Raw genomic sequence first — 18,607 nt, forward strand, 5'->3', positions numbered from 1 at the left:
TAGATTTAAAAAAAAAATGAAACAGATATTTGATGCCAGTTTTACCTAGAGGCAGAGTGGAATGAGGGAAACTAATCAGGATCGAGGAAAACAAGTAGACTAGCAGTCCTACAACCATCAGTTTAAATCCTGAATTCAGCGGCAGAACGGGGTATCGAATGGGTAGAAGGTTTGCCTGATTTGATGATGGAAGTGGAATTGGCCATGCAGAAAATGAAAAGGGGAAAATTACCTGAATCTGATGGAGTCATGAGGGAAGAATTGAAAGCAGGAGGCCTCTAGCTATGGCTCAACATTTTACAGACGGCAGCAAAAGTCGAATACTCCTAAAAGCCTGGAATTGTTAAAAATTGTTTTGCAACCCAAGAAAGGCATTACTGAAGTCTGGAAAAATTTTAGGTCAATCTGTTTGCTATCACAGGTTTAAAAATATTGGAAGCAAGTCTTTGTGGATCAAATTCAAGGAACTCTACAATCAGATCAGAGAAACCCCAAAGCACTTATGTATATATCCGTCATTTAGTTTAATGTCTGCCTTCCCCTCTAGGCTGTAAGCTCCTTTTGGGCAGGGAACATTCACCTTTGTTAATAATAATAATAATAATGATGATAATAATAATATTAATAGTAATAATTGTGGTATTTGTTAAGTGCTTATTTATGTGTTGAATGCTGTATTAAGTGCTGGGGTACACTCCAGGTAATCAGGTCTTACATGGGGCTCACAGCCTAAGTAGGAGGGAAACAGGCATTGAATCCCCATGTTGCAGATGAGGGAATTGAGGCACAGAGGCATTAAGTGATTTGACCAAGGTCACAGAGCAATTAAGTAGCAGAGTCGGGATTAGAGCAAAGTCCTCTGACTCCCAGGCCTGTTCTCTTTCCATTAGGCCACAGTACCGTACTCTGTTGTATTGTACTCTCTCAAGCACTTAGTACAGTGCTCTGCACTCAGTAAGCACTCAATAAATACAATTGATCAACTGATTGGTGGAAACAGGTGATCTTCCAGAAGGCTACTCTAAGTTAAATCAAAGTAATGTTTCCATTCAGATAACAAAGAAGAGTACAGACTATAGAATCCTACTCTGTCTACTGTTAATTGAATTCGGAGAGGTTTATATTCAAAGTTGTTTTCTACAAGCTATTTGAGTAAAGAATACCAAATACCAAACACTTATGTTTATTAAGGACCTTAATTTACATGCATCAACACACATTACATTGATAAAGCTACCATTATAGACACTAGAGAAGGTGTGAAACGAGCTAATGGATTGTGGAGTGCCTCAAGGAAGTCAGACCATGAAGTGGCTTTCCAGGAGATGGAGAGACTATAAATGCCTACCTAAGCTGATTATGTGACTCTTGTATCATGTTCCCTGCAATAGCTTGAAAACACTCTTACAGAAAATACAGGAAAATTGGCAGATGATTGTTAATTTGGTTAACACGCAGCACCACTGGGTCAGAAGGAAAATAATAATAATAACAATCATGGTATTTGTTAAGCGCTTACTGTGTGCCAGGCACTGTACTAAGTGCTGGGGTAGTTACAAGCAAATCAGTTGGACACAGTCCCTGTCCCTCGTGGGGCTCACAGTCTCACTCCCCATTTTACAGATGAGGTAACAGATACACAGAGAAGTAAAGTGACTTGCCCAAGGTCACACAGCAAACAAGTGGCAGAGTCAGGATTAGACCCATGACCTTCTGACTCCCAGGACCATGCTCTATCCACTATGCCATGCTGCTTCTCAAACTACACATGACTTAATCAGCATTGTCCCCATCATCACCACACTATAAAGCAGAAAATAGATCTTCCTCCAAGAAGAACCAAAGAACATCTCTGGATCCCCCAGAAACCCCAATTATACCATCTTCAGTTACCCAGACAATATTCCTATAAAGTTGGTGGACAGCTGTTTGGCTTAATTGCCTATGCTCCACACGGCTCCCAAATCAGCTCCTCAGTGTGATCCTAAGGCCCCCGGAAAGATGTTCCTTTGGAATCTTTCATTTCTCCGACTTCATCTATGTTTTGGAATCCGGATGAGGAAATTTTTGTCTTCTTTTGGTAAAACAGACACAAACTCCTGCTTTTGTACCATATAAAACTACAAACATATGCCTCAGTTAGATGGTTATTTTTGTTTGAAAAGGTCTTGTACAATAACAACTTAAGGGCCAAATACACAGGCACACACACAAACACACACAAAAGGAGCATTAGTCCAACATCAGTCAAAACATCCCTCAAGCTCCTGTTGTATAACTCTTTAATCTTCATTTATCATTGAAAAGTCAGCCTGACTGTCCCCTACTGATCTTTCATTCATTCATTCAATAGTATTTATTGAGCGCTTACTATGTGCAGAGCACTGTACTAAGCACTTGGGATGAACAAGTCGGCAACAGATAGAGACAGTCCCTGCCGTTTGACGGGCTTACAGTCTAATCAGGGGAGACGGACAGACAAGAACAATGGCAATAAATAGAGTCAAGGGGAAGAACATCTCGTAAAAACAATGGCATCTAAATAGAATCAAGGCGATGTACAATTCATTAACAAAATAAATAGGGTAACGAAAATATATACAGTTGAGCGGACGAGTACAGTGCTGTGGGGATGGGAAGGGAGAGGTGGAGGAGCAGAGGGAAAAGGGGAAAAAGAGGGTTTAGCTGCGGAGAGGTAAAGGGGGGATGGCAGAGGGAGTAGAGGGAGAAGAGGAGCTCAGTCTGGGAACGCCTCTTGGAGGAGGTGAGTTTTAAGTAGGGTTTTGAAGAGGGAAAGAGATCTGTTTCCCTATAGATGGATAACAGATTTACTTACCCAAAACCTGTGTTCTCTACCTTAACTCAAAGAGTACTCCTCTGCTGGAAGCCCAGAAAATTTCAATTAAACCCTTCAGCCATGGTGGGGGATGTGGTGTTATCTGTCTTTGATTAAAAGAGGGCATCTAATACTCATTTTTGCAGCATGGCATAGTGGGGAAAGTATGGGCCTGGGAGTCAGAAGCATCTGAGTTCTAGTCCCAGTTCCACCACTTGTCTGCTGTGTGACTTTGGGCAAATTACTTACCATTTCTGGGCCTCAGTTACCTCATCTGTAAAATGGCGATTAAGACTGTAAACCCCATGTGGGACACGGACTGTTTCCAACCTGATTACCCTGTGTCTCCCCTGGCACTTAGAACAGTGCCTGGCATATAGTAAGTACCTAACAAATATAATTTTTAAAAACGTATTCAAAAGCTGATAACCCTTCATTTTGCAAGGCCTGATCTAGAGGATTTTGTGGAAATTGATCAGAGCTTCCAGTGGAAGAAATGAGAATTTAAGAGATTGATCTGCAATGCTGGTAGCATACAGTACCAAAGAAAGGAGGCCTGAATAATGGACAACAGCCACAGGTTACTGGGGGAAAATTATTATGGAAGGTAACCAGCTTTCTCTCTTACGAATGTCTCCAAGTACGCTGTTGCTCAGAGCATATGGGCAAGATGAGCAGGAGTGGATGGGCAGGGCGAGTGGTTTGTAGAGTGGCCATGGGCAAGGTCTGGTTTTTCATCCCTCTTCCTAACCAACCACTTCTAAATAAATACCAACTTCAGTGGCCTTCAGTGGTTCTCCCAGCTCATCTTAGCATGGAAGCAGCATGGCGAAGCACAGACCACAGGCCTAGGAGTCAGAAGGTCATGAGTTCTAATTACACCTCCACCACTTAGTTGCTGTGTGACCTTGGGCAAATCACTTCACTTCTCTGTGCCTCAGTTACTTCATCTGTAAAATGGGGATTGAGACTATGAGCCATATGTGAGACAGGGGCTGAGTCCAAATTGATTTGGCTATATCTACCCCAGCGCTTAGTACAGTGCTTGACATATAATATGCACTTAATGAGTACCACAATTATTATTATCATCATCATCATTATTATAGCTTCCTCATACGATTCTGTGAAACATCACTCTTGCCATCACAGATATAAGTCCCACAGTCTTTTTCCAGGTTCTGTTAAAAACAGGTGGGTGGCTGTTCAATCAAAGACATTTATTGAACGCTTACCGTGTGCGCAGAGCACAATACTAAGCGTTTGGAAAAGTACAATACTATAGATCAATCAATGATATTTGTTGAATGCTTACTACGTGCAGAGAACTGTATTCCTTCAATTCAGTCTCATTTATTGAGCGCTGTGTGCAGAGCACTGTTTTCCTTCAATTCAGTCTCATTTATTGAGCACTGACTGTGAGCAAAGCACTGCACTAAGTGCTTGAGCAATGTATTAATTGCCTGGGAGAGTACCATATCACAGAGTTGGTAGAAATGTTACCTGTCCACAAGAAGCTTACAGTCTAGAGCGTTGGTAGACATGGCAAGAAAGACAATGCTGCTTCCATAAAGGGAAGGCAGTTATAACAGGCAAAACCAAGTGAGCTTTCTGGATAGTAAACAAAGAGTTGAACGCGTAAGCAGTTCTTCCTAAAACTCAGGCCACTTTTTGCAAGCTGAGCACAACTGGATCTTTTAATTTAACGAACCAAGAAGAAGGACTGATGGATTGCACGGGTGTCTCCTTTTGGTTTATTGTTCACAAACCACTGACCACCTTATTACATTATCTATATAGGAATCTGTTTTCCTGCTCTTGGTTTGGGGGAAGGGGAGGTGAGAGGGAGGAGTTAAAAAGCCTCGACATTAGCCTCACATATCACAACTGACAGGTGCTAGAGGTTTTAAAGCACCTTTCACAATTTCCATTTGGTCAGAGCAAAAAGGGAGATTTACTTCAAAGAGATGGGACTTGAAAAGGCTGACCTTGAAACACAGCAACTGGCCAATAATAAATGAGAGACTTGCAAATCTCCAGGAATAAGCAGGGAATGTATGTTACTTTCCAGCTCTAAAATCAACATCTCTGCAACACTTACTGCTAAGAGAAGCAACTATAATAAAAGAAACCCACAAGTTTTCTTTTGCTCTTCTCAGCCATCGGCTTGTGATTTTCACAACATTAATAAAATAATATTGTGGTGTCTGTTTAGCAACAAACAACTGCAGGCTGAAACAGCTGAAAAGTATTTCAGGAAGAGACAACACTATGAGATATGTTGATAGCCAGTTGCATGCTGATTAGTTTATACATTGGGGGAAAAGTTACATGAAAATAGAATCAGAAGTGAACAAGGAAATGATTTCTAACTTCAGTGCCCAATCATATTAAAAAGACAATGAACCACCTTGAAAATCTTGAACTATATTAGGGGATGTCTCCCAAAGAATGCCATACGGAATTTCATCTCATGGTTTAAAACTTTTTAATATCCTCCCTCCCCTCTTAACCATTATTCACTAGCAGTTATGGATTCCATTACGCATATTCTGGCCCACTCTACGCACATCTCTAGGGTGGTTTATTGTCCTATTTGTGCTAAAATTCCTCTGACCTCTACCAGCAATGTGAAGACAACTGAGCCAATAGATTGGGTTCACTTACAAAGAGCAGCTTATGTTTTCCCAAAATGACATATTTATTTTCTCATTCAAAAATACTGTACCCTCTGAGGAATAAATATTTCTCTTTTATGAAAACTAATCAAAATCAAAAGAGGGTGCATTCCCCTTATCCACATTTCACCGAAATAAAAATAAACAAGGGACCACTATGATATATTTAATTTACGTGATTTTTTGCTCCAAGGGAATCTTGCTTCATGCATCAGAAGTTCTCAACTCTCTGGCCCTTCATAATTTCTCAAGTGTGAGAAGTGTCATGACTGATAGGAAATTGTGCATTGGAGGAAGATAGTCATATCTACACATACTCTAAAGGCCGTTTACCTAATGGGAATTCATGACTAATTACATCATAGGGATTCCAACCTAGCAATTCCTTGAAACACTAGTAGCACTAGCACATTAATGGTGGGTCCTTATAGAAACAGACTGGTGAAATTGTACCAACACACTTTTCTTCTGGTGATCTTTCTTGGTCATTTTCATGGGATCTTCCTTCATCTCTCACCCAGCAACAGTTATGGGTCCCCTTCTGTTCTCACTTTACACTCACTCCCATGTGGAATTTACCTGGCTTCCAGAGTTTCAACTACTAGTCATGCTAATGACTTCAGAATCTACCAGACCAAATAAAAAGTCTCTCCCCTCTCCAGTTCATACATGATTTTTTTTCTTTTTTGGCCTGGATCATTTGTCCAAAACATTACTCTGCACCTATCTTCCCACTACTCCAAAACTCAGTGGTTACCCATTTCTGTTGGCATCAAGCAAAATTTCCTAACCATTGGCTTGAAGGCATTAAGTCAGCAGTTCCCCTCCTTAGTCACTTTCTTCATACACCTCATTTTCCCCAGGCTAGCCCTCATTCTTTGTCCCTCAGTGTAATCTACTCACTGAGCCTCGTTCTCATGTCTCCCACCTCCAATCCCTTGCTCATGACCTTCCTCCTGCCTGGTACTCTTTCCTTCTTCAAGCCCACCAGACTGCAGTTCTCCTCATCTTAGGGGTCCTCCTGAAGTCACAACTCTACTGGGAGGCATTCTCCAAATAACTTTTCTGCCCCTATCAACTCCCAAATCCTACCTTTGATGCACTCACTTATCTATAGAGGAGAGCAGATTGGAGCAGCATGGCCTAGTGGCAAGAGCCCAGTCTTGGGATCAGAGGATGTGGATTCTAATCCCGGCTTTGCCACTTGTCTGCTGTGTGACCTTGAGCAAGTCACTTAACTTTTCTGTGCCTCAGTTACCTCATCTGTAAAATGGGGAATGACACTGTGACAACCTGATTACCTCGTATCTGCCCCGGTGCTTAGAACGTGCTTAGCATATAGTAAGCACTTAACATATATCATAAGTAGCATTATTATTATTATTACAGATCCATTTCTCCTTTCTCTTCTCTCAGAATGTTATTTTTACATATGTAAAATTCTGGTGGGCACAGATTGTCTCATCTTATTGTGTTTTCCCAAGCATTTAGTGTAGTGCTGTATGTACAATAAGCTCTCAATTAATACTATTTAGTGATCAATCGACTGACAACGAATCAGCAGACAAATTGACATCCTTTCAAAAACCTAGACAAAGGGAATTAAAGGTTCTCTGAATGAATGAGAGTTCTACTGACCTAATTTTTTTTTACTGTCTAATCAGATTGATAGCTTCTTCAGCTATTAGCTTTTCTCTCCACATGTGTGAATGTGGCTGAAAAGCCTATGTAGAAAGAAAAGACTATATCTAGACTCCAGTATCAACATAAATCAACATAATGATTCTGGGGGCGGTGGCTTACGGAGGGCCACTCAGGTTGTCATGTCCCTGCAGGTCACTGTTCCTCCTGAGTCACAGGAAAGTGGCTAGCAGGAGTTAGCACACTGTAAAGTTCACACTAAGGTTTAAAATCAATGCCCTTCTTGCCCCTAAACCAGTTGTCCCACATCTATCTCAAAGAATGGAATCACAGCCATTTCACACTTTCACTGGTGCTCACAGTAATATCGTCCCCCCTCACTGCCATGAGCTGGAGAGTGCAGGTCCCTGTTTTTTGTATGTTCGTTTGCTATGTTAAGTGCTTACTAGTGTCCAACACTGTTCTAAGCACTGAGGTAGATACAGTCCCTATCCCATACGGGGCTCACAATCAAAGTAGGAGGGAGAAAAATATTTCTAGATACCACAAAGTAGGTGGCAATGCCTTAAGAGTATATGTGTTTGTAAAGGCCACTAGGACCTTTTCCATCCTTCTCAAAAGGAGTGCTAAACTTCACTCCTTACATACAACACTCACTGTTTTTGGCCAAATTCCTCTGTTCCCACTGATAAAGCCACTAATTACCATTTAGTAGTTGCACATCAAAAAAGCAAAAGTGAGAGCCATGCACAAGATCTGTAAAAAAACTGGCATTTTCCATTTTTTACAGCCCATCCCCAGGTGATAAAGTCTGCTGCCCAGTGGTGACCAGGAATGGTGAAGTATATTTGCCCTTTGCTCTAGGCCCTGATACCTGCAAAAAAAGGTCTCTGCTGAGGCTGAAGAAAACCCAAACTCAGAGCAGCACAGTCTGAGTTGAAAAGGAGAGAAGCAGTGTGGAAAGAGCACTGGTCTGGGAGTCAGGGGACCTGGGTTCTAATCCCAGTTCCACCACTTGTCTGCTGTGTGATCTTGGGTAAATTACATAACTTATCTGTGCCTCAGTTTCCTCATATGTAAAGTGGGGATTAAATCCTACTCCCTCCCATAGATGAGGAAATTGAGGCCTAGAAAAGTTAAGTAGTAATACTGTGAGCCCCATATGGGACAGGGACTATGTACAACCTGATTATCTGGCATCTACCCCAGGGCTTAATACAGTGATTGGCATACACTAAGCCTTTAACAAGGACCATAATACATTCTTGTCATAAAATGTTAAGTAAAATTTGATATAGAAGTTTGCGCATCTGAAATTGAAACTGTCATCTGGACTTCACCTCATACTGTCAGATCTCTTTACCTATATTCTAGGAATAACTGCATCTGAAAAGGAACAGTTATCAAGATGGTCACCAATAAGCACTTTATAACTCACAACCCCAATATTATCTATTTCATTTGGCACACCTATATTTTATCCAGAATTGTCTTGGGCAGGAAACAAAGCCATTATTCATTCTTTCATGTCCTGTTTCTCCTCTGGATATTCACTGCATTTTTTTCAAGCCTTGCCTTTGTTTGGAGTGGACTCCTATTCAATAGTCCCACTCTCAACATACCTTCAAAAACCTTGTGAATATCCACCTTTTCAAGTACATTCCCACACTCCAATCCCCATGAGAATTTGATTTATTAAGACATCTAAGATTTTGCTTCAGAGATACTGGTCAGCATTTCTAACATAGGTCTTTGCAAGTTTTTATTCTTGATTTCTGAGTTTTGTTTCATTTCCTTAAAATGTGTCTCCTTATTAATGCGAAGCCTTTAATAAGATAATTTTAATTCCCTAAAGTTTCAAACTCTAGCAGTTGCTTATTTGGGAAGCTTTACAAAATTTATTCCAAGATGACAACATTTCCTTCCCAGTTGAGCTTCCATGCTGAACCTGATACTTTGCTCTCCCTTTCCACTCTTCCATTACATAGCCTTGCAGAAGAAAATGGAGCACATGCCCATCTACAAACATTTATAGATTTTTGCTCTCCCCTCAGGTCCTACAAAGACAGGAAAGTAAGTGAAATCAGCATGCTTTTCTTCTGGCAAAGCATTCTTGATTATTTGTCCCAGAAGAGATCATTTTAAAATTTTAAAGATGTAATTCCCAATATTACAATAAAAACTCCATGTAATATTCAGGATGCTATACATCTTTATTTGAATTTAAAGCTTAGTGATGTTGCTATCAAGATGTCTGTCTCAGAATCAGAATAGAAATATACTGAAAGATGTTTAAAGATTAAAGGCATGAACCTTGAAGACATTTATGGGAGGGAGATATTCAAATGTCCAGATATTCTGAAATCACACTATTCAAAACCATAACACACAAAAAGCAGTAGACAGGACATGGGCCTGGGAATCAGAAGGACTTGAAGTGTAGTCTCAGCTCTGCCATTTGTCTGCTGTGTGACCTTGGGTGAGTCGCTTAACTTCTCTATGCCTCGTTTTACCTCATCCATAAAATGGGGATTAAAACTGTGAACCCCATGTGGGACATGGACTGTGCCCAACCTGACTACCTTGTATCTACCCTAGTGCTTAGCAGCGTGCCTGGCACATATTACCATGCAATCCAAAAAAAAAAAAAAGAAAACAATGCACAGTGCAAGTGGAATTGCCTTGATCCCTGTTCTCTGCCAGTACAATAAAAAACCCATAGTAGTGACCTAGATGAAAATGTGAAAATTAATCAAATTATTAAGTGTATTTATCAAGTGTCCACTGTGGTTAGAGCACCATATTAAGAGCTTGGGAGAATTCAGTAGATTTTGCAAACTTGGTCCCTGCCCTGAAACAGTTTACATTTTGGCAGGTTAGCCACTAAAATAGTTTGCAGAAAGGAGGAAATGGAAAAAGTGGAGATACATACCTGAGTTAGTGCTTAAATAATAGGGTAGGGATGTAAGCTCTGTACACAAGTGCGGTGGAAGTCTGAACAGATATAACCGAAATACTTACTCAAATGACATGTAAAAAAAAAGTCAATTCTGGTTATGAGAATTTTAAACATACTATATTACTGGTTATTCAGTATCTAAGCAGCACTTCAAAAAAAAAACAATCTGAGAATTTTTTTTTTTTTCAGAAAATGTTTGGTTCTTATAAAGAAGTCAAGACACTGTCTGACATATGGCACTTAAGTACATATCTATAAATTATTTATTTATATTAATTTCTCTCTCCCCTTCTAGACTGTAAGCTTGTTGTGGGCAGGGAATGTGTCTACCAATTCTGTTGTATTGGTTTCTCCCAAGCGCCTGGTAAGCCTGTTGTGGGCAGGGATGCTCTCTATTGTTACATTGTACTCTCCCAAGCTCTTGGTACAGTGCTCTGCACACAGTAGATGCTCAATAAATATGATTGAAATACAATTGAATGAATACCATTGATTGATGTAAGTGGGATGGCAGGACAATTGTGTTCCCCTTTTCTGGAGATCTGGCTTTGTATGGGAAAAGGGTCAAGACACAAAACAAGGCCTAATGTCTAGACAAGAGGCCTGTCATTCCAACCTCAGTGCTGGGAAAATAGGGCAGTGGTTTAGTTGAAACTGCAAGGAAGGAGCATTGGCTGTCATACTACTGATTCACAATGCATGGAGCTGTCCGACTGCATGGGCATACCAGCGTCAGACAGTCAATCAGTCAATCATATTTATTGAGCACTTACTGTGTGCAGAGCACTGTACTAAGCACTATCGAGAGCACTATATAACAAATATAACAGACACGTTCCCTTCCCTCAACAAGCTTCCCTCTAGACTGTGAGCTCATTGTGGGCAGGGATTGTCACTCTTTATTGTTGCATTGTACTTTCCCAAATGCTTAGTACAGTGCCCTGCACACAGTAAGTGCTTAATAAACACAATTGAATGAATGTAAGAATGAAACCTTCATGGAGCACAGCTTATCATCCCCCTGCATTTTAAAACACCTCCTAGGTTCAGAGCACTGAACTACAGAATGTACGGAATATACATGGTCACTGCTCTCCAGGAGCTTACAGTTTAAATGGGGGGAGATGGGAAAACAAAAATGATTTCTACTGAGTGGGAACATAAAAAATAAGGCTTTAACTGGGATGAGCAAGAGTATGGAAAATGCATGACAAGTGAATAAATATATGCTGAATGTGGATAGAGAGATGCAGAAGTGCCAAGAATAGTTGTGTAGACAGAAAATGAAGAAGAAGCAATGCAGTTCAGTAGTCAATACAAAAGGAAGAAAACTTATTGACAGATTTAAACCTCTATGCTAGGGCAAAATACTTATTATCCTTTTCTATCAATTTTCTGTGTGGTATCAATGGTAACTGAATTCACAGCAAGGGCTGTCTGGCTCACAGCACTTTTGTAGGCAGGCAATAATAAAAATAACCAGGACATTATAAATGTTAAAATGCTTTCCAAACATTAAAACAGAATGAACACCATTTTATGCACCTAACATGCACAGGATCTTTTAGGGGCATCGTAACTTGTTTAGCAGCTTCTTCAATCTTATTTTCAAGTCACTCATCACTATTTAAAATGATTTGTTTGCCTTTATTTCACTGGCATTAGGTTCGTCATATCATAAAGAGCTTTTGTGGTCACCATTTAATGGTTCTTTAGAGAAAAACATATACACATCTACATGTCACCCCTCTGTGGAAGTGTTTTCAGAAATAATTGAATAGTAAATGTTTTGCAGAAAACATTATTGACATGGGAGGGTTATTCATAAAAAATTGACTTTATCCCTTAATGAGACCTAAAGTGCTTCTGCAAAGCTCAATTGAAATCCAATTTTGCTGTGTGGAATTTGTTTTTGATCGCTAGAAGCCAGGCTCATTATTTCTAACCTTTTGAAAGAAAAATAAATTCACCATTTTCAATGTGCACAGAAAGCAAGAACCAAAGCTTTCCCTTAAAAAAAAACAAAAAGGTTAAGTGACAGAAGAATTAAACCCTCTGGGTTAACTTTTCAACCCTAAGCATCAATTTCACTGCACACTGTGTCCTCTATCCTTACCTTAATAATCAGTTAGGCTAGTCACCCATTTCCCAGATAGCAGGACATCTTGATATGACTGACTGATTGACTGATTGATAATTGAATGGTTTAGTAGTCATTGCTCCTCAGTAAATTAACCGCATGGCCCAGTAGAAAAAGCACAGGCTCAAGAGACAGAGAATCTGCATTCTAATCCTGGCTCTGCATATTGTCTGCTGTGTGACCTCGGGCAAGTCACTTAATATCTATGTGCCTCAGTTACCTTATCTGTAAAATAGAGATTAAAACTGTGAGACCTATATAAGACATGGGACTGTGTCCAACCTGATTTTCTTGTATCAGAAGGAAAAATCAAACAGAAAACCAAAATACACTGGCTTAGTCCAGGCCTCACCCACTCCTTAAAACAATCTTTTAATTTGGGCCACATGAGATATCTTGTAGACAGTGTGGTTTACTGGAAAGGACCTAAACTCTAGTCCCAACTCTGTCACCTGTCTGCTGTGAATCATCAGACAAATCACCTAACCTCCCTGTGCCCTATTATCCTCATCCCTATTAACCTCATCTTCAAAAGTGAATAAAAACATCTGCCTCATCCTACCTCATTTGACTGATGTGAGGACACAATGAAATACGCAATATGACAGCATGCTGGCAAAGTAAAAGCACTATACAAATTCAAAATGTATATCTTTTAAATTATTACCAAATGAATGAATAATAACATGAATTTGTAAGTATCACTGAATGATACTTGGATCTTATACCAATATAAAGTCCTAATATATACTGTCTCCCCCTCTAGACTATAAATTCAGGGTGTGAAGGGAATGTGTCTATCATTATATTGTACTCTCCCAAACTCTTAATATAGTGCTTTGCACACATTAAACTCTTAATAAATACTACTGAAGTAATGGGTTTTACAATATCATGCTATTCCAACCGTGATTTTCTAAACAATCTGTTACCGAAGAAGTCTCTGTATGTAGCAAAAGGTTGGGGCTCCTGAACATTTTCTGCACCTTCCACTATCCTCCACTCACTTTGATTCAACTTAAAATCATCTTTGGAAACTTTTTAAACAATCTTTCCAATGCCTTTAAACATTAAAATTCAGTGACACATTTTACACCAGCATAGTTGACTAACCTGTCATAAAATGCTAAAGATATGATCAACTATTCCTTAAATACAGTATGAATTGCATTGCATTGTTTGTTCAGAAAAGATCTAAATGAGGCCACCAGCAGATATTTTTAAAAGGGGCCTTAAAACTAAAATTTGAGTTTAATGTTCTGTACCACAGTTGGGAAATTGGTGATTTTGAGGCCCACATACAGTAACCAAAATAAATTAAGTCAGAAATTTAAAGATGCATGCATGGATAACAGTACAATAATGTATTGTATGAGGCAGCTAAAAAATCAGAAATAAGTTGGCTGAAACACTCATTCATTGACATTTTAGTAGCTGTCAACTAGATAGTAAGAATGATTACGGTATCTACTGAATGCTTATTCTGCACAAGTGTGTTGTGCCAAAATCTAGGGTAGAGACATGAAAATTGGATTGGATACAGTCCCTGTCCCACCAGGAGTTTATAATCCAAGAGAAAAGGAGAGTTATTACCTTATTTCATTTTACAGATGAAGAAACTGAGCTAAGGTTGGAGAGGATAATTGAAGTACTACAGGTCACACAGTAGGTCCAGGACAAAGGTGGGATCAGAACTCAAGTAATTTCCAGACTCGGCACCTTTCCTCTAGACCATATTAATTTAGAATTACCAGGGCAAAGAATTTAGTATTTTCTGTTGCAATTGTGTATTATATGCATGAGTGCAAAATGCATATAACAATGCAAGTGTGAGAAGCATGAATTCATTCAATAGTATTTATTGAGCGCTTACTATGTGCACAGCACTGTACTAAGCGCTTGGAATGTACAATTCGGCAACAGATAGAGACAATTTCTGCCCATTGATGGGCTTACAGTCTAATCGGGGGAGACAGACAGACAAAAATAATAGCAATAAATAGAATCAAGCGGATGTATATCTCATTAACAAAATAAATAGGGTAATAAAAATATATACAAATGAGCAGATGAGACAGTGCTGAGGGAAGGGGAAGGGGGTGGAGGAGGAGCAGAGGGAAAGGGGGGAAAAAGGGGCTTCGCTGAGGGGAGTTGAAGAAGGGGGCAGAGAGGCATCAGAGGGAGCAGAGGGAAAAGGGCAAGCTCAGTCTGGGAAGGCCTCGAGCAGAGGGAAAAGGGGAAGCTCAGTCTGGGAAGGCCTCCTGGAGGAGGTGAGCTCTCAGTAGGGCTTTGATGAGGGGAAGAGAGTTTGGTGGAGGTGAGGAAGGAGGGCATTCCAGGACAGTGGGTGGACGTGGGCCAGGGGTCAACGGCGAGATAGGCGAGAACGGGGGACAGTGAGGAGGTGGGCAGCACAGGAGCGGAGCCTATGGGGTGGGCAGTAGAAAGAGAGAAGGGAGGAGAGGTAGGAGGGGGCAAGGTGATGGAGAGCCTTGAAGCCTAGAGTGAGAAGTTTTTGTTTCATGCGGAGGTTGATAGGCAACCACTGGAAGCAGCATGGCCTAGTGGATATGACACAGGCCTGAAAGTCAGAAGGAGCTGGGTTCTAATCCCAGCTCTGCCGGTTGTCTGATGCATGATCTTGGGCAAGTCATTTTACTTCTCTGTTCCTTAGTTCCCTCATCTCTAAAATGAGGATTAAGACTGTGAACCTCCTGTGGGATAAGGACTGTGTCAACCTGATTAACTTGTATTTACTCCAGTGCTTAATACTTTGCCTATCACATAGTGCTTAACAAATACCATTTAAAAAAAGGGACTCTTAGAAGGATTTTATATATTAACATAAATTTTCATATATTCAGCTTAGCTCACATAAGAGCTGAGCATATCATGAGTTTCTATATTTTTTCAAAGCATGACCAGAAGGCTGTAGATTCTAATAATAATAATAATAACTGTGGTAATCCTTAAGCACTTACTATGTGCCAGGCACTGAACTAAGTGCTGGTGTAAATACAAGTAAATAGGGTTGGACACAGTCCCTGTCCCATATGGGGCTCACACTTTTAATCCCCATTTTACAGATGAGGTAACTGAAGCATAGAGAAGTGAAGAGACTTGCCCAAGGTGACACAGTAGATAAGTGGTGGAGCTAAGATTAGAACCCACACCCTTCTGACTCCCAGGCCCCTACTCTATCCACTAGGCCACGCTGCTTCTACATGGAAACTAACAGGCTCACAGTTTGGGAATTCAATCAATTTATTTCTTAATTTAAATTGTGGTACATCACCATCAGAAAGAGCAATACAAATCACTAACTAGGAAAAATGTGCTAAATGTTGTAGCAGTTCTTACACCTTATTTCATTTTGTCAATATTGTAATTTCAAAACTATTAAGACCAGTATCTTCTAATTTATTTGAAAAATTAGAGTGAAATTTTTAAAAATGCTCTGGGACAACAATAACCTGACTAAATTCAACCCACAGAAACTCCTGAAATTAAGAAGCCAGTTATACTGCAATGTACTGACAAATCAGTTAACAAGGCAGGTGTCACTGTAATGGGAAATGCAAAAAAAAAAAAAAAGGGCTTTTCATTCCCTTTTTTTTAAAATGACAGCTACCTACTGCTCTAGGAGATCAGTTTAACTAAAGTTTGTGTTATTCAAGTTCATTGAAACATTTCACTAAGATTAAATCAAGGTCCTCAAGTCCACTGGGGCAACAAGATTCATAATAAATAAGAAGGGAGAGAGGGAGAGGGAGAGAAAGAGGGAGAGAAAGAGAATAAAAAAGGAAGGGAGAAGAAAGGGAGAGAGAATGAGAGAGGAGAAAGAGTGAGATGGGCAGAGGGAGAGGAAGAGCAAAAAGGAAGAGAGAGAGAGGAGAAAAATGGAAAAAGGTAAGTTGTGAAGAGATGGAAGGGGAAGAAGAGAAGAATGAAGAAGAGAATAAGAAAGAAGGAGATGGGAAGAGGGAAAGAAGAAGAAAGAGAAAGGAGGGGGAGGAAAAGAGAAGGAAAGAGTGAAAGGGAAAGAGAAGAAGGGAAGATGGGAAAAGAGTGAGGAGAGAAAGAGAGAGAGAGCAAGAGAGCAAGAGACAGAGACTCTTCATATTTGAAGATAATTCTAATAATGGAGGTTTTATTTCTAATGATGGAGATTAGATATATATGGCTGTATAAATGTGAAGACTGAAAGATGTTCGACCATGCTGCACAGTGAAATGCTGACTAGGACACACACAAGCAGGAAAGATAGAACAGACAAGACAACAAGACACTGTGAAATAGTCTCTAGCAATATTACTGAGCAGGCCACTGTGGGAAGCAGCAATCGGAAAGAGGGCTGCAAAAGCTTCATGGAAATCAATATATACCAAGAGGCAGGCTTGAGGACACGGGCAGGACTTTTGTGGGGCAAATACTATCTTGTCCTACAGAATGCAGAAAGGAGTTTTGGTTATGCACTGATTTTTTTGGTGTATTCACCTAATCACCATCATCATCATCATCAGTGGTGCTCTTTAAGTGCTTACTGTGTGCAGAAAACTGCACTAAACGCTTAATAATAATAATAATAATAATAATAATTGTGGTATATATAAAGTGCTTACTATGTGCCAGGCACTATACTAAGAGCTGGGGTGGATATAAACTAATCAGGTTGGACCTAATCCCCATACCGCGTGGGGTTCACCATCTCAATCCTCATTTTACAGATGCGGCAACTGAAGCCCAGAGAAGTGAAATGACTTCCCAAGGTCACACAGCAGAAAAGTGGCAAAGCTGGGATTAAAACCCCATGACCTTCTGATTCCAGGCCCTTGCTCTATCCACTATGCCACTGGAGGAGTACATAATACAACAGAGTAGTACACACATTCCCTGCCCACAATGAGTTTAAAGGCTAAAGGGATGCACAGAAAGGATCTCAGCATCAGTAGATTTACCTTTGAAAATGAAAGGCATTCATATGTACATGTATATACATATATATGTTTGTTTATATATGTGCATTTTCATTTTCAAAGATAAATCTATTGATATTGTGATACTTTCTGCATATGAATACATGTATATATACATATATATGAACATTATGGAATTATAATTTATTTGTTTGATTTATATGATTTCATAATACTTTATCTCATAATGCAAACATAATTCATGATACATACCCAAAAGTGTTGGTGGACTCTCAAAACATTGACAAAATCACCATCAGCATCAAAAATAATTTCCTGAGTGCCTAGATTGTGCAGAATACGGTATTGGGCTTTTAAAAATGAATACAGAAAATTTAGCTGGGGATAGCACTTATCCTTACAGAGCGAACAATCTAAGGAGGAGAGGTGACAAACAAAAAAAGACTTAGTTCATCAGTGAACTAACTTAAGGAAGGAGTGCTGCTGGTAGGATCCTGTCCAGCAGCTCAGTGAACACTTTTGCCTGCCCAGTTTCCCGGTCCAATAATCAGTCACTCAAGCCTGATTATCTAAAACTCTTCAGAGAGGTGGAGCTTACACACCCGGATAATAGTGAATGGCATCCTGGGAAGGGGTTATCGGAGAAATAAGGAATCTGGGCCCTTTCCAGCCAGGCCCTGGTGGCAAGAGACCTTGCCCTCACATCTCCTTCCCCTATTCTCTACTTCGGTAACAAGATGAGTCTATGTAGATTGCACTACAAAGCAAGACAATCATTTAGCAAAGAATAGCTACTTCACGAATACCTGGTTGGTTTAAGCAGAAATCGCAACTTCCTTTTCAGTGATATTTATTAAGTGCTTACTATGTGCCAGGCACTTTTAAAAAAAATAGAATTGGTTAATGCTTACTATATGCCAGGCACTGGACTAAGCACTGGTGTAGATACAAGATAATCAGGTTCGACACAGTCCATGTCCCACTTGGGGCTCACAGTCTTAACCCCCATCTTACAGATGAAGGAACTGAGTCACAGAGAAGTTAAGTGACTTTCCCAGGGTCACACAGAAGACTAGTGGCTGAGCCGGGCTTAAAACCCAGGTCCTATGACTTCCAGGCCCATGGTCTTTCCATCAGGCCATGCTGATTCCCGATTGATGATGGTCTAGAAGTAGTAGCCAATTTTAAAAAATTCTATGTCCTTCAGATATTATAATGTATTATTTGTTAATCAGAATTTTTAAAAACTCAGTTAAACTAATTTAAAATAACAAGTGACAGTATATAAAATATCACAACATTCCTAGGCAGAACAATTTCCAAGAATTGCATTTGAATATGCATGTTGGCTAATAATTCACTTTATATCATTTCACAGTGTAGATTTTAATGACAGAATCTTGCCCATCATGACAT

At 39.9% G+C, this 18,607-nt stretch overlaps 1 protein-coding gene and 1 non-coding gene across 4 annotated transcripts in view; both read right to left on the reverse strand.

Annotated features, from left to right (window-relative positions):
* Positions 1 to 18,607, reverse strand: part of CEP128 (centrosomal protein 128) — a 453,487-nt gene that overhangs the window by 208,501 nt on the left and 226,379 nt on the right. The window lies entirely within an intron of this gene.
* Positions 7,680 to 7,808, reverse strand: LOC114816716. Its single transcript, XR_003764526.1, has one exon. It is a non-coding gene; the product is annotated as a U6atac minor spliceosomal RNA (small nuclear RNA).

The sequence above is a fragment of the Ornithorhynchus anatinus genome, chromosome 1, assembly GCF_004115215.2.
Source record: "Ornithorhynchus anatinus isolate Pmale09 chromosome 1, mOrnAna1.pri.v4, whole genome shotgun sequence".
In the NCBI taxonomy this organism is placed as follows: Eukaryota; Metazoa; Chordata; class Mammalia; order Monotremata; family Ornithorhynchidae; genus Ornithorhynchus; species Ornithorhynchus anatinus.